Here is a 13,519-nt window from a genome sequence, read left to right on the forward strand (position 1 = left end):
CCTCTCTCTTTGGTCACTGGGAAATCCTTTATACTTCTTCCTTCAAGGCCCAGATCAAATTATCAGTTTTACTGTGAAACTTACCCTGGCTCTCCTTGTCTTCTCTCTCAGATCTGTTCAGCAGTTTTTGCTGTTACCCCATAGCACTTTGTATATAACTGTATTTTACCCTTTTCTTGATAAAGGACCATTCAAAAGCAAGATAACATGTTACTTTGTAACAAAGATTTATTGAATTGAATTTGCGAAAATTGTTTTCTTTGCTGGTATTGTTAGAAGCATTAAGAATGAGAAATTATGTAGAATAGGATGTCATACATTATCCATATTTTAAGGGAACACTGTAGTGACTGAAACTTTCAAAACAGCTAAATTACAAACAATTATTTGCATAAAAATTTCTTATTTTATGAAGAGTTTTGTTCAGACTTCTATGTTTATCACAAAATTTAGATTTTATGTAATTTTCACCATCAGTTCACTGCATTAGAGTAAAACACACCTAGGCATAATTTCATACTTAATCTACTAGAATTAACCTTCAAGGCTTAGATTTTTTTTTTCACTGATCTGATTCCTAAAGCCTAAAGACCTTAACCTTAGTTAATGAGGACTCAGTGTTAAAAATAATAGGTGTTAAATTAAGAACTTCTCTATGAAAGATACTGTTAAGAAAATGAAAAGATAAGCCAGGGACTGGGAGAAAATATTTGCAAAACATGTATCTGATAAAGGACTTGAATCCAGATTATACAAAGAAATCTTAAAACTCAATAATAAGTAAACAAATGACCTAATTAAAAAGTAGGCAAAAGACTTGCACAGATACCTCCACAAGATAGGCCAATAGCAAATAAGCATATGAAAGATGCTTAGCATCATATGTCATTAGGGAATTGCCAATGAGATACCACTACACACACTTGTTTGAATGACTAAAATCCAAACACTGACAACACCCAATGTTAGCTAGGATGTGGAGCAACAGAACTTTCAAAATTCATGCTAGTAGAAATGCAAAATGGTATAGGCCACTTTTGGAAGTTAAACACAGCCTATCATACGATCAAGCAATTGGACACATCAAATGTGTTCAAAACTTAAGTTGACGCAAAAACCTGGACAGGAATAGACGTCTATAGCAGCTTTATTCATAATTGGTCAAACCTGGAAGCAATCAAGATGTCCTTCAATAGGTGAGTGGATTAATAAACAGTGGTGTATCCAGAAAATGGAATATTATTCAGTCTTAAAAGGAATTGAACCATTAAGCCAATAAAAGATGAGAAACCTTAAATGAATATTGTCAGGTAAACAAAGCCAACCTGAAGGGGTTGCAATACTGTATGATTCCAAATATATGACATTCTGGAAAAGGTAAAACTATAGGGACAGTAAAATGATTAGTGTTTGCGAGGGAGGGGAATGAAGGAGATAGGTAGAGCACAGGGGAGTTTTAGGGTTTATTATGAGAATGCAGTGGTGGGTACATGACATTGTGCATTTGGCAAAACCCACAGAACTTTACAACACAAATAGTGAATCCTAATGTAAACTGGATTTTAATGTGTCAGTGTTGTTTCATCACTTGTAACAAAGATATCACACTAATGCAAGATGTTAATATTAGGGTAATCTATGTAGTCAGGGGGTATATGGGAACCCTATACTTTCTGTTCAATTTCCCTGTAATCTAAAACTGCTCTAAAAAATAAACTATATTAATTTTAAAATGTATATGTGTAATTGTTCACCAAAATGGGTAATGATTCAGTTCAGCAGTTATTTATTGAGCAAAGACTGAACTATGGTTAGATTTTTATAGCTGGGTTTTTTTTTTTGTTTTGCTTTTTGTTTTATATAGCTCTGTTTTAAAGAACTTTTAGACAACCCTCAGCCAAAATATATAGGTATGTTTATAGCAGAGTGGATTGAGTGGTCAGAAAGTGTTTTAAACTTTGAAATAAGACCTGCATTTGAACCCAGGCTTAACTAGCTGGGTGATCTTATAAAAATTACTTAGCCTTTTAAAATTTCTGTTGCGTCTACTGCATAAGGCAGTGGTTTTAAATGTTAGTTAATAAATGTGAAGCATCTGGCACAGAGTAAGCACTCAAATATTAGTCATAATGATTAGTTATATGTTCTCCATCTAAGAAGGCAGATGAAGACTGGCTTTTACTGGTCTTTATATTCAGTCACATATTGGTTATTTCTTCTGGATTTTCCCCCTCTACGGGTCAAGTACATGAAGTTATTATTTGCTTGCTGATTTGATACATTCCAGTTTCTGCTCTGAAGGAGGAACTGCTTTTACAGCTGTCTTTGAGATCAAGGAGGCAGTTGAATCATGGCTCATAGAACACTTTTCTTATTGTTTAAAAACAACAGCAACCAATTTGTTGCCCCCTGCCCAGTAAAAACCTTTATGTCAGAGAGGCTTACAAATAGGTATCTGCTAATCTAAGACTTGAAATAAAACTTCAATAAAAATTTGAAAAACTTATAATTTAAACAATGTTTAGTGACTCTAATGATGTAAATAAGCCGAAATTATATATATTTTGCTCTAAAAATCTATAAGCCATAATTTATGTTTTCCAACTGATACTGTTTTAAATATTACAAAATAAACTCCCTCAAATTTGGTTCTTGCCAACAAATACTAATCTTTATTGGAAGATGACTGTAATACACAGTGAAAAATACTGCTTTTCTTACTAATAGCTTCCAGAAATTTGGAAAGAAAAATTTACAAAATGTGGCAGAAAGAAAAAGCATTCATAAAAGTATAGCCATCATTTCTTACTTAAGCAGTCTACTGAAAGTGGAAAGTGAAATAAAAACTATTGAAATATTAGAGGTGAGCTTTAAGTTAGTGCCTTTTAGTCAGTAGGATTTTCTCTTGATTAAAGCTTGCATATGAATTGCTTTGGAAATAAATGGAGGAACTCTGTAGGAAAAACCAGACTGGAGGGAAGAAAATGGTTGAAGTGAACATGAAAATGATTAAATAACTGGCATTTAATATTTAACATCAGGTAGATTTGGGGTTGTGCCTCTTAAAGGGAAGATACCTGTTATTAAGCAAACTTTCAAGTTATCTGCTTATATTGGCAACAGCATTATATGAACTGGATATTTAATATGTCCACTCTGTTTATGTCCAACAGGATTTATGCATATACTTTCTCTTATGAAATTGTCATAATAGCAACATTAGGGGCGCCTGGAGGGCTCAGTCGTTAAGGGTCTGCCTTCGGCTCAGGTCGTGATCCCAGGGTCCTGGGATAGAGCCCCGTGTCGGGCTCCCTGCTCCGCGGGAGGCCTGCTTCTCCCTCTCCCTCTCCCACTCCCCCTGCTGTTGCACTCTCCCTCTGTCAAATAAATAAATAAAATCTTTAAAAAAAAAAATAGCAACATTAAGTGGAGAACTAAGCATATTTCAGGCAGGGGATTTTTATATCTCTTATGTATACTAAAGGCAACATTATGAGTTTTGTGTGAACACAGTACATTAAGATGATAAATCCCACTTATTATTAGAACTGTAACTTTCCAAGGAAACATATTTTTAAATGTGTTTTTATGATTCTATTTTAAGTGCTATGATAGTAATGATGCTTTTAGTCTGAACTGAGTAAAAGAAAGACATTGGAGGATCTTTTTTTTTTGAGAGAGAGAGAGAGTGCTTCCTCATGCACAGGGAAGGCAGAGGGTGAGAGAGAATCTCAAGCAGGCTCCATGCCCAGTGTGGAGCGCCATTTGGGGCTCAGTCTCAGGACCCCGAGATCATGACCTGAGCTGAAATCAAGAGTTGGACGCTTAACCACCTGAGTCACCCAAGCGCCCTCCCCCACCCCACGTCTCTGTCTTCTGATTGGAGAGTTTAATCCATTTACATTTAAAGTAATTACTGATAAGTAGGTACTTACTTTTGTGGTTACATTGAACATTCTAAAGTTATAAAACTCTAGGGGCACCTGGGAGGCTCAGTCGGTTGAGCGTCTGCCTTCAGCTCAGGTCATGATCCCAGCATCCTGGGATCGAGCCTTGCTCCGTTTCTCTGCTCTGCGGGAAGCCTGCTTCTCCCTCTCCCTCTGCCTGCCTTCCTGTCTGCCTACTTATGATAGCTCTCTCTCTTTCTCTCTGTCAAATAAATAAATAAATAAAATCTTTAAAAAAAAATTATAACACTAATTTGAATTTATACCAGCTTAATTTCAGAAACATACAAAAACTTTGCTCCTTTACAGCTGTCCCTACTTTTTTCATTTATTGATGTCACAAAATTACATCTGTGTACATTTTGTGTCCAAAAACATAAAACCAAAAAAATTTTTAATGCTAAGTAATGCTCTTAAGTTATGTAAAAATCAAAATTACAGTAATATTAGCTTTTAAAGACTAACCGTTTTTTTGTTTTTTAATATTTTTATTTTTTAGGGTGTCTGGGTGGCTCAGTCGGTTGAGCGTCTGCCTTTGGCTCAGGTCATGATCTTAGGGTCCTGGGATCGAGTCCCGCATTGGGCTCCGTGCTCAGCGGAGAGCCTGCTTCTCCCTCTGCCTGCTGCTCTGCCTGCTTGTGCTCTCTCTCTCTGTCAAATAAATAAAATCTTTAAAAATATATATACATATATTTTAAGATTTTTATAAATTTGAGAGAGCATGTGAGAAAGAGTGAGAGAGACCACAAGTGAAGGGAGAGGGAGAAGCAGGCTCCCCATTGAGCAGGGAGCTCGACATGGGGCTTGATCCCAGGACCCCGGGATCATGACCTGAGCTGAAGGCAGAAGCTTAACTGACTGAGCCACCCAGGTACCCCAGGGTAACAATTTTTTTAAAAAAGTGTTAGTCTCAAATCATACAGAAAACAAAAAGTAGATTTACAAACTACTGTTATGTTAATACTAGCTTTTATAATTGCCCATATATTTACCTTTAGTGAGATCTTTATTTCTTCTTATAGCTTCAAGCTATTGTCTAGTGTTCTTTCCTCTCACCCTGCAGGAATTCCTTGAACATTTCTTGCAGAGTAGGTCTAATGGTTACAGACTACCTCAGTTTTTGTTTACCTGGTAGTGTCTTAATTTCTCCCTCACTTTTTTTTTTTTTTTAAAGATTTTATTTATTTATTTGACAGGGAGAGACACAGAGAAAGGGAACACAAGCAGGGGGAGTGGGAGAGGGAGAAGCAGGCTTCTGGCCGAGCGGGGAGCCAGATGCAGGGCTCGATCCCAGGACCCTGGGACCATGACCTGAGCTGAAGGCAGACGCTAACGACAGCCACCCAGGCGCCCCTCTCCCTCACTTTTAAAGACAGTTTTACTGGATATAATATTCTTGGTTGGCAGTTTTTCCCCTTTTAACACTTTGAATATATGAATCTCCATCTTCTGTCCTTCCAAATTTCTGTTGAGAAATCTGCTGAAAATCTTATTGAAGATCCTTTTGTATGTACTGATTTGCTTCTCACTGCCCTCAGGATTCTCTCTTTGCTTTTAGACAGTTTGATTATAATGTGTCTCATTGTGGGTCTCTGAGTTCATCCTATTTGGAATTTGTTGAGTTTCTTGACTATTTATATTCATGTCTTTTGTCAAATATGGGAAGTTTTGGGCCATTATTTCTTCATATAATCTCTCTGTCCCTTCTTCTCTCTTTTCTTCTTCTAGCACTCCCACAGTTTATATGTTGGTCCACTTGAATGGTGTCCTAAAAGTTTCTTAGACTCTGACTTTTCTTCAGTAGGGGATAGGTATGCAACAATGACTGCCCACCTCTGTGTTGGTGCCTCTGTGTCTCCACCTCCTATATCACCTACTGATCAGCAATCGGTAATCAGAGCACAGATCCCTGACATTTGGAGGACAGGGCCCTTACTGTCCACCCTATCTTCTGCAGGCTATTTCAAGAATAAGTGTATGCTGATATGAGGAATTCTTAATCGCAGGAAACAAACTGAGTGTTGTTGGAGTGGGGGGTGGGGTGGGAGGGATGGGGTGACTGGGTGATAGACACTGGGGAGGGTATGTGCTCTGGTAAGCGCTGTGAATTGTGCAAGACTGTTGAATCTCAGATCTGTACCTCTGAAACAAATAATGCAATATATGTTAAGAAAAAAAAAGAAGAAGAAGAAGAAGAAGGTAGCGGGAGGGGAAGAATGAAGCGGGGGAAATCGGAGGGGTAGACGAACCATGAGAGACAATGAACTCTGAAAAACAAACGGTTCTAGAGGGGAGGGGGGTGGGAGGATGGGTTGGCCTGGTGGTGGGTATTGAGGAGGGCACATTCTGCATGGAGCACTGGGTGTTGTGCACAAACAATGAATCATGGAACACTTCATCTAAAACTAATGATGTAATGTGGGGATTAACATAAGAATAAAAAAAAAAAAAAAAAAAAGAATAAGTGTATGGCTGCCTGCCCACTGGACTGGGAGGTAAGAGGTAACTACTACTGAACTAAGTGCAGAAATTGGCTGAAATTTATTTCATTTAATGTCCAAGCTGTCCCCTGGAAGTTGTAACCCTTGAAAAGACTTCTGAGTTCCAGACATACAAATGGCCAGCAGACACATGAAGAAATTCTCAACATCACTTGGCATCAGGGAAATACAAATCAAAACCACAGTGAGGTAGCATCTCAGTGAGATACCACATCACACCCATCAGAATGGCTAAAAGTAACAAGTCAGGAAATGACAGATGTTGGCAAGGATGCAGGGAAAGGGGAACTCTCTTACACTGCTGGTGGGAATACAAGCTGGTGCAGCCACTCTGGAAAATAGTATGGAGGTTCCTCAAGAAGTTGAAAATAGAGCTACCATACGATCCAGCAATTGTACTAGTAGGTGTTTATCCCAAAGATACAAATGTAGTGATCCAGAGGGGCACATGCTTCCCAGTGTTTATAGCAGCAATGTCCACAATAGCCAAACTATGGGAAGAGTCCAGATGTCCAATGACAGATGAATGGATAAAGATGTGGTGTGTATACACACACACACACACACACACAGAGGAATATTACTCAGCCATAAAAAAACTGAAATCTTGCCATTTGCAACGATGTGGATGGAACTAGAGGGTATTATGCTAAGCAAAATAAGTCAGTCAGAGAAAGCCAATTATCATATGATTTCACTCATATGTGGAATTTAAGAAACAAAACAGAGGAGCGTAGAGGAAGGGAGGAAAAAATAAAACAAGATGAAATCAGAGAGGGAGGGGCACCTGGGTGGTTCAGTCGTTAAGCATCTGCCTTCGGCTCAGGTCATGATCCCAGGGTCCTGGGATCGAGCCCCGCATCGGGCTCTCTGCTCCGTGGGAAGCCTGCTTCTCCCTCTCCCACTCCCCCTGCTTGTGTTCCCTCTCTCGTTGTGTCTCTCTGTGTGAAATAAATAAATAAAATCTTAAAAAAAAAAAGAAAGAAATCAGAGAGGGAGACAAACCGAAAAAGACTCTTAGCCATAGGAAACAAACTGAGGGTTGCTGGAGGGAAGGAGGGTGGGGGGATGGGGTAACTGGGTGATGGGCATTAAGGAGGACACGTGATGCGATGAACAGTGGGTGTTATATACAACTGATGAATCGCTGAACCCTACCTTTGAAACTAATAACATACTGTATGTTAATTAATTGAATGTAAATAAAATTTAATTTTAAAAAAAGATAAGACTTCAGAGTTCGAGAATAGTTATATGAGATATGTTCTGCCGTTGAGTCTGTTGTCTGGGCTGGAAGACAGATTTCTGCTGCTTCATATTCCACCACCTTCCCAGAGTCCTCTCTTACAATAGTCTTCTTCTTTTTTTTTTTTTTTTTTTAAAGATTTTATTTATTTGACAGAGAGAGACACAGCGAGAGAGGGAACACAAGCAGGGGGAGAGGGAGAGGGATAAGCAAGCTTCCCGCAGAGCAGGGAGCCCGATGTGGGACTCGATCCCAGGACCCTGGGATCATGACCTGAGCTGAAGGCAGTCGCTTAACCAACTGAGCCACCCAGGCGCCCTTACAATAGTCTTCTAAGTGGGAATATAACTCAGGAACCGCAGGCTGGAAGAGATGCATAGGACGAAGCATATGAGAAGGAGTGTGGAGCTTCTTTGCCGTCTCTGGGTATACAACTCTCCCAGTACATTCACTCTCCATTAGAAGTATGTTAGCTGTATGTAGGTGTTTCATATACGCCCTTATTAGGTTAAGGAATGGTCCTTCTGCTTCTAGTTTCTTGAGAGTTTTTAATCATGAATGAATGTTAAATTTCATGGTTTTTTAAAAATTTTTTTTAATTGTTTGGTTCTCAAATCAGGTAGGATAAGTCATTTAAAATGTTGTGAGATCTTTTTCTTTCTTGGGGCACCTGGGTGGCTCAGTCAGTTAAGCGTCTGCCTTTGGCTCAGGTCATGATCCCAGAGTCCTGGGATCGAGCCATGCATTGGGCTCCCTGTTCAGTGGGGCGTCTGCTTCTCCCTCTCCCTCTGCCCCTCTCCTCTGCTCGTGCTCTCTCTCTCTCTCTCAAATAAATAAAATCTTAAAGATGTTGTTTTTTCTTATGTAATTAAACAAAATCTTCATTTTTGATAAAAGGAAAAGGTTAAAAATATGTATTTAATGTTTAATACATTACATGAGGTTAATGTTAATATTATGTTTATTGTGTACTTTAAAATAATATGCTGATTAATGCTGACTGCAATTATGAACCACAGAAAACAATGAAAAATATTTCAAAACTTTCCTTAAGGATAGGGGTGAAGTTCTCCATTACTATTAAAGTAATTTAAGAACAGTAAAGACAATTATTGTATAATTTATGTCAGTTTGAGAACTGTCCTGCTTATGCAATGGACTTGTTAATTTTTAAAAGTCATTTGCATAATCTTGGGAATGTCACAACAAAAAGGTGTATAGCATATAAATAACATGGTGTCTGGGGCACCTGGGTGGCTCAGTTGGTTAAGCGTCTGACTTCGGCTCAGGTCATGATCTTGGGGTCCTGGGAATGAGCCCCACGTAGGGCTCCCTGTGTGGGTGGGGGGTGGAGGGGGAGTGGTGTGGAGTGTGCTTGTCCCTCCCCCTGCCCCTCCTCCTGCTCATGCACGCCCTCTCTCTCTCTCAAATGAATAAATAAAATCTTAAAAAAAAAATAACATGGTGTCCTATAATTTTGAAGAGCCATCTGATGGCAGATCCTTAGTAAAATTTAAATCTTAGTTTCTCTGTATGTTAAGGGGATGGAATGGGTATGGAATAATGTGTGTGAGCCATGGAGCACACTCTTGCTCAGCTTGCTGTGGTAAATGGGCAAAAGGTTAAGCCATCAGTTCATTTCCCAGTGTCTGCTGAACAGTGGCTTTCTTTGTGTTGCTTCACTTGTTAGAGCAATATAGCAAGTGTTATTGAGAGGTAAAACAAAGCAAGTCTTACATCAGACACTGATAGCTTTTTAAAAGGTTGGAATGGGATGTTATTGGATGTTCCAAAGAGTATATTAATAGTACATTTTTATGGAAACCACTGCTGCAGAGTAAACTATATTGGAAATCAAATCAATGTGGTCCATCAGTGATGCTCAGTTAAATATAAATAAGTATTATATGGCTAGTGCACCAGTTTTAGGGAATAATGTTGTGGCATGAGGGAGTGAAAAAAACAACACTTCTTAGAAAATTTGTGGCCAAAGATTTTTCTTAGCCTCTTAATTAGGATAGATTTTATTTTCTGTGTATACAGACTTTTTATTCATAAGATATAGCTTTAAGTATAACTTGAAAGGGAAACTTAATTTAAGTATAGAATGCTTTCAGAGACATGAAATGTTATTTAAGACCTTTCCTATAATGGCCATGGAGTATTTCTTGAGCAGCCATACAGAATAGATCTTGAACAGCTGCATGGAGCACACAGAAGTCATGATTCCTGCCTCTGTGAGCTAACTTGAATAAAGTCTTTCATCTAAAGATCTCACTGTTTATCTATTTCATGAATCCCTCATCTCATCTCTAAAGGGCTCATTCAGTTTAATACAGTTCAACTTTGTGGTTCAGAGCTCTAGAAATTGCTATTGTAACTTACAATGCACAAAAAAAGATAAAGTAATTTCAGAAATTTTTTAAAGAATTAGATAAAATCCACTCTAAAATGATGGTTTTTTGGCAAAGATTTAGAATGATAAGTAGGGATTCTGACTGAAACCTAACTAGTTATATGATCTTTTTTTTTTTTTTAAACAAGCAGTTTATTTATTTTTTTTTAAAAGATTTTGTTTATTTGACAGAGACACAGCGAGAGAGGGAACACAAGCAGGGGGAGTGAGAGAGGGAGAAGCAGGCTTCCCGCGGAGCAGGGAGCCCGATGTGGGGCTCGATCCCAGGACCCTGGGATCATGACCCGAGCCGAAGGCAGACGCTTAACGACTGATCCACCCAGACACCCCTAGTTATATGATCTTAAGTAAATTATGGTATTCTCTTAGATGTCCAGTTTCTCTGTGGTTATAACAAGACCTAACAGAGTAAAGAGAAACAAATGTGTTGAAATGCTTGTCAAGTTCATTTGTTTTATATATAAATTTTGAGTGCTGTCATTCTGCCTTCTTAGTCCTCCTCATAATCTGAGGCTCATATATTATGATCTGTATGAAATGTTCTGCAACCACTTTGGCAGTCAAACTGAATAAGTCAGCTATCATTTCATTTAAATGTAAGTTAAGAAAATATCAGGTGATCTTTTCCTCACCTGGGAATTACATCACATATTGCTACTTATTTGGTAGTAACTATGTGTTACCTCCCATTTTATGTTACATACTTCTTATTCCTGTCCATATATTATGAGTTCTTTTCATTTATTTGAACCTGCACAAAAATGAATGCTTAATACCTTCTAGGAATGGAATAAATTTCTGGTACTTTTGGTTTTCATTGCTTTGGAGTATCTACACATATGTTTTCTTCCAATATGGAAATGGTCAAATTTGACTGTAATTTTACAAAGGAACTTATTTATTGTACTAAAACCACCTGGTCATAATCTTAGAAATCTAGTACTTTTTTTTTTCTCCCCTGAGGAAAAGTGAGGAACCAGAGAAATTTTGATTTAGACATTTCTAACTGAGAATGGCAAAAACACAGAAGGAGTTTGGGTATTATACATTGGAAATAGAATAATGTAGGTGGTATTTATTTGTGCAATTAGTGAATGTTACTGGCATCAACTAAATGCTAGCTTCTTTGCTATAGCCTGGAGACATGGTGATTTAAAAAAAAAAGATGCCTACTTGGTGGAGTTTATAATCAGTAAACAGATAAAATATATTTAAACCAGATAGTAACAACATAATAAGGATTATGAATAAGTGGGGGTGGTGTGAGACAGTAACTGGGTGGAGGGTGAGCTACTTTGTATACAATGATTACAAAAAGTCTCTTAGAGAAAGACACAAAGACCTGAAGAATAAGGTAGTGCCTAGATTATGGTCTCTGAATCTTGTTTCTCTCTGAAAGGAATCAGAATTCCTTAGAAAACTAGCTTACTGCAGATCTGGAATGGAAACTGTTAAAGAAAACAAACTGTCAAACCTTATTGGGGTCATGATGTGGTAGCCAACTGGGAGGGACTCCTTACCACGGATTAACAATTATAGAATCAAAAGAGTAGTGACTGCAATAAGTTGAAACACATCCATTATTTAAAATATATGAGTTCAGGGCACCTGGGTGGCTCAGTTGGTTGAGCGACTGCCTTCGGCTCAGGTCATGATCCTGGAGTCCTGGGATCAAGTCCCGCATCGGGCTCCCTGCTCGGCGAGGAGCCTGCTTCTCCCTCTAACCCTCCCCCCTCTCATGTACTCTCTCTCTCTCATTCTCTCATTCTCGCTCTCTCAAATAAATAAATAAATCTTAAAAAAAATAAAATATATGAGTTCATAATGTTACTTTAAAAATTCATTGTTCAGGGCGCCTGGGTGGCTCAGTTGGTTAAGCGACTGCCTTCAGCTCAGGTCATGATCCCGGGGTCCTGGGATCGAGTCCCACATCGGGCTCCCGGCTCAGCGGGGAGCCTGCTTCTCCCTCTGACCCTCTCCTCTCTCATGCTGTTTCTCTCTCGCTCGCTCTCTAATAAATAAATAAATAAAAATCTTAAAAAAAAAAATTCATTGTTCACCTTTGGGCAAAACTGGACAACCAAATATTTATCTTGCCTTTCTTCTAAGAACTGTACCTCAGGATAACCAAATAGTTCAGGAGAGGTAGCTCTTTAAAAAAGAATTCCAGCTAGTAACTGCAAAAAGAAGAATAAACTATTCTATTTTGATGAAATGAAATTAAATACCTAGGAAATAAAATTTTTCACATTTTCCTATATATAATTTTGAATATTTGGTGTTAGGAAATTTAAAAATCAGCTTAAAGGCAGGGTGGTGAGAGTTCAGCAGGTAGGAATGGGCATGATGGGAAGATATTTCATGCAAATAGCAATATGAGGAAGGTACAAAGGTGAAAAAGTACTCTACATATTCAGGGAAATCTTAGTGATTGGGCTCCCCAAAGTGCAAGGTATGCAAGTATTGTGCATATGCAGTTGTGAGTTCTCAGAAGACACAGTGCCTTGCAGTAGCGAAACCAAACTATTGCCAAGTTCAGGAGGAACTTGAGGTTCAAAGGAGCTTCTCTACAGTTCCTGCTACCCTTTGGGTTCATTGAAATAATGACAAATAGAAGCACTCAACAATGGATTTAATTCAACAGTGGATTTAATGCCAAATTGATTTGGCAGTAGACCTTAGTAGAAGGGTACCATATATAGAGTGCAGCATTGATTTTACTTAGGCAGCCTCTGCTTAAAGTAGGCAATCTGTTAATTAATGTGATTGTTCTTCATCTCAGCATTTTATTTATTGTTTGAAGTTGCACGTAGAGATGAGTATCCTAAAGTAGATGATTTCTAATCCTGTACATTGAACTCTGTTAGAGTGTTAGGGGACCACGTATGTTCCCATCTAAAAGTAATACATTCTGTGTTCAGAGTGAGTAGTTTAATCTCACTTGCCAATAAAATAGTCTGTTAAAATCCTGGTACCCACAGTACCTATTATAGACAAATATTGTTTTTTCCACATTCACTTTGTATGGATAACAGTAAGTAGGTATATTTCTTCGTAAAACTAATTTATTTATTTGAAGTGATCTGTGCCATGATATTATTTAAAAAGGAAAAAAAACCCTTAAAATCTTTCTTGAATTAAAATGACTACTATGGAATAGTTATCACTAAGGTATGTTCACTAATTTTACATGTGAACATGTATCTGCCCCAAACTGAAAATGTTGTTGCCTTTCATGATATATGAGAGTTTGGATTTAGAAATGTGGTCCACGCCACAGCAGAAGAATGGTGGGGAATTGAGATGTTGAGTGGTGTAATCGGAGCTCTGGGGATGTGATATTCCAGAGGTAGTTTGTTTTTATGGCTGGTCAGGTAGTTTGGTGACGTGAAAAGCATATCGCCTAAGT

The 13,519-nt window shown here is 38.2% G+C and overlaps 1 protein-coding gene across 2 annotated transcripts in view; it reads left to right on the forward strand.

Annotated features, from left to right (window-relative positions):
• The window catches only part of FCHSD2 (FCH and double SH3 domains 2), a 307,059-nt gene that overhangs the window by 124,829 nt on the left and 168,711 nt on the right, over positions 1–13,519 (forward strand). The gene's annotated exons all lie outside the window — the stretch shown is intronic.

Source organism: Mirounga angustirostris, unplaced genomic scaffold, assembly GCF_029215605.1.
Source record: "Mirounga angustirostris isolate CCGP_5_RB_7025 unplaced genomic scaffold, mMirAng1.0.hap1 SCAF_13, whole genome shotgun sequence".
Classification (NCBI taxonomy): Eukaryota; Metazoa; Chordata; class Mammalia; order Carnivora; family Phocidae; genus Mirounga; species Mirounga angustirostris.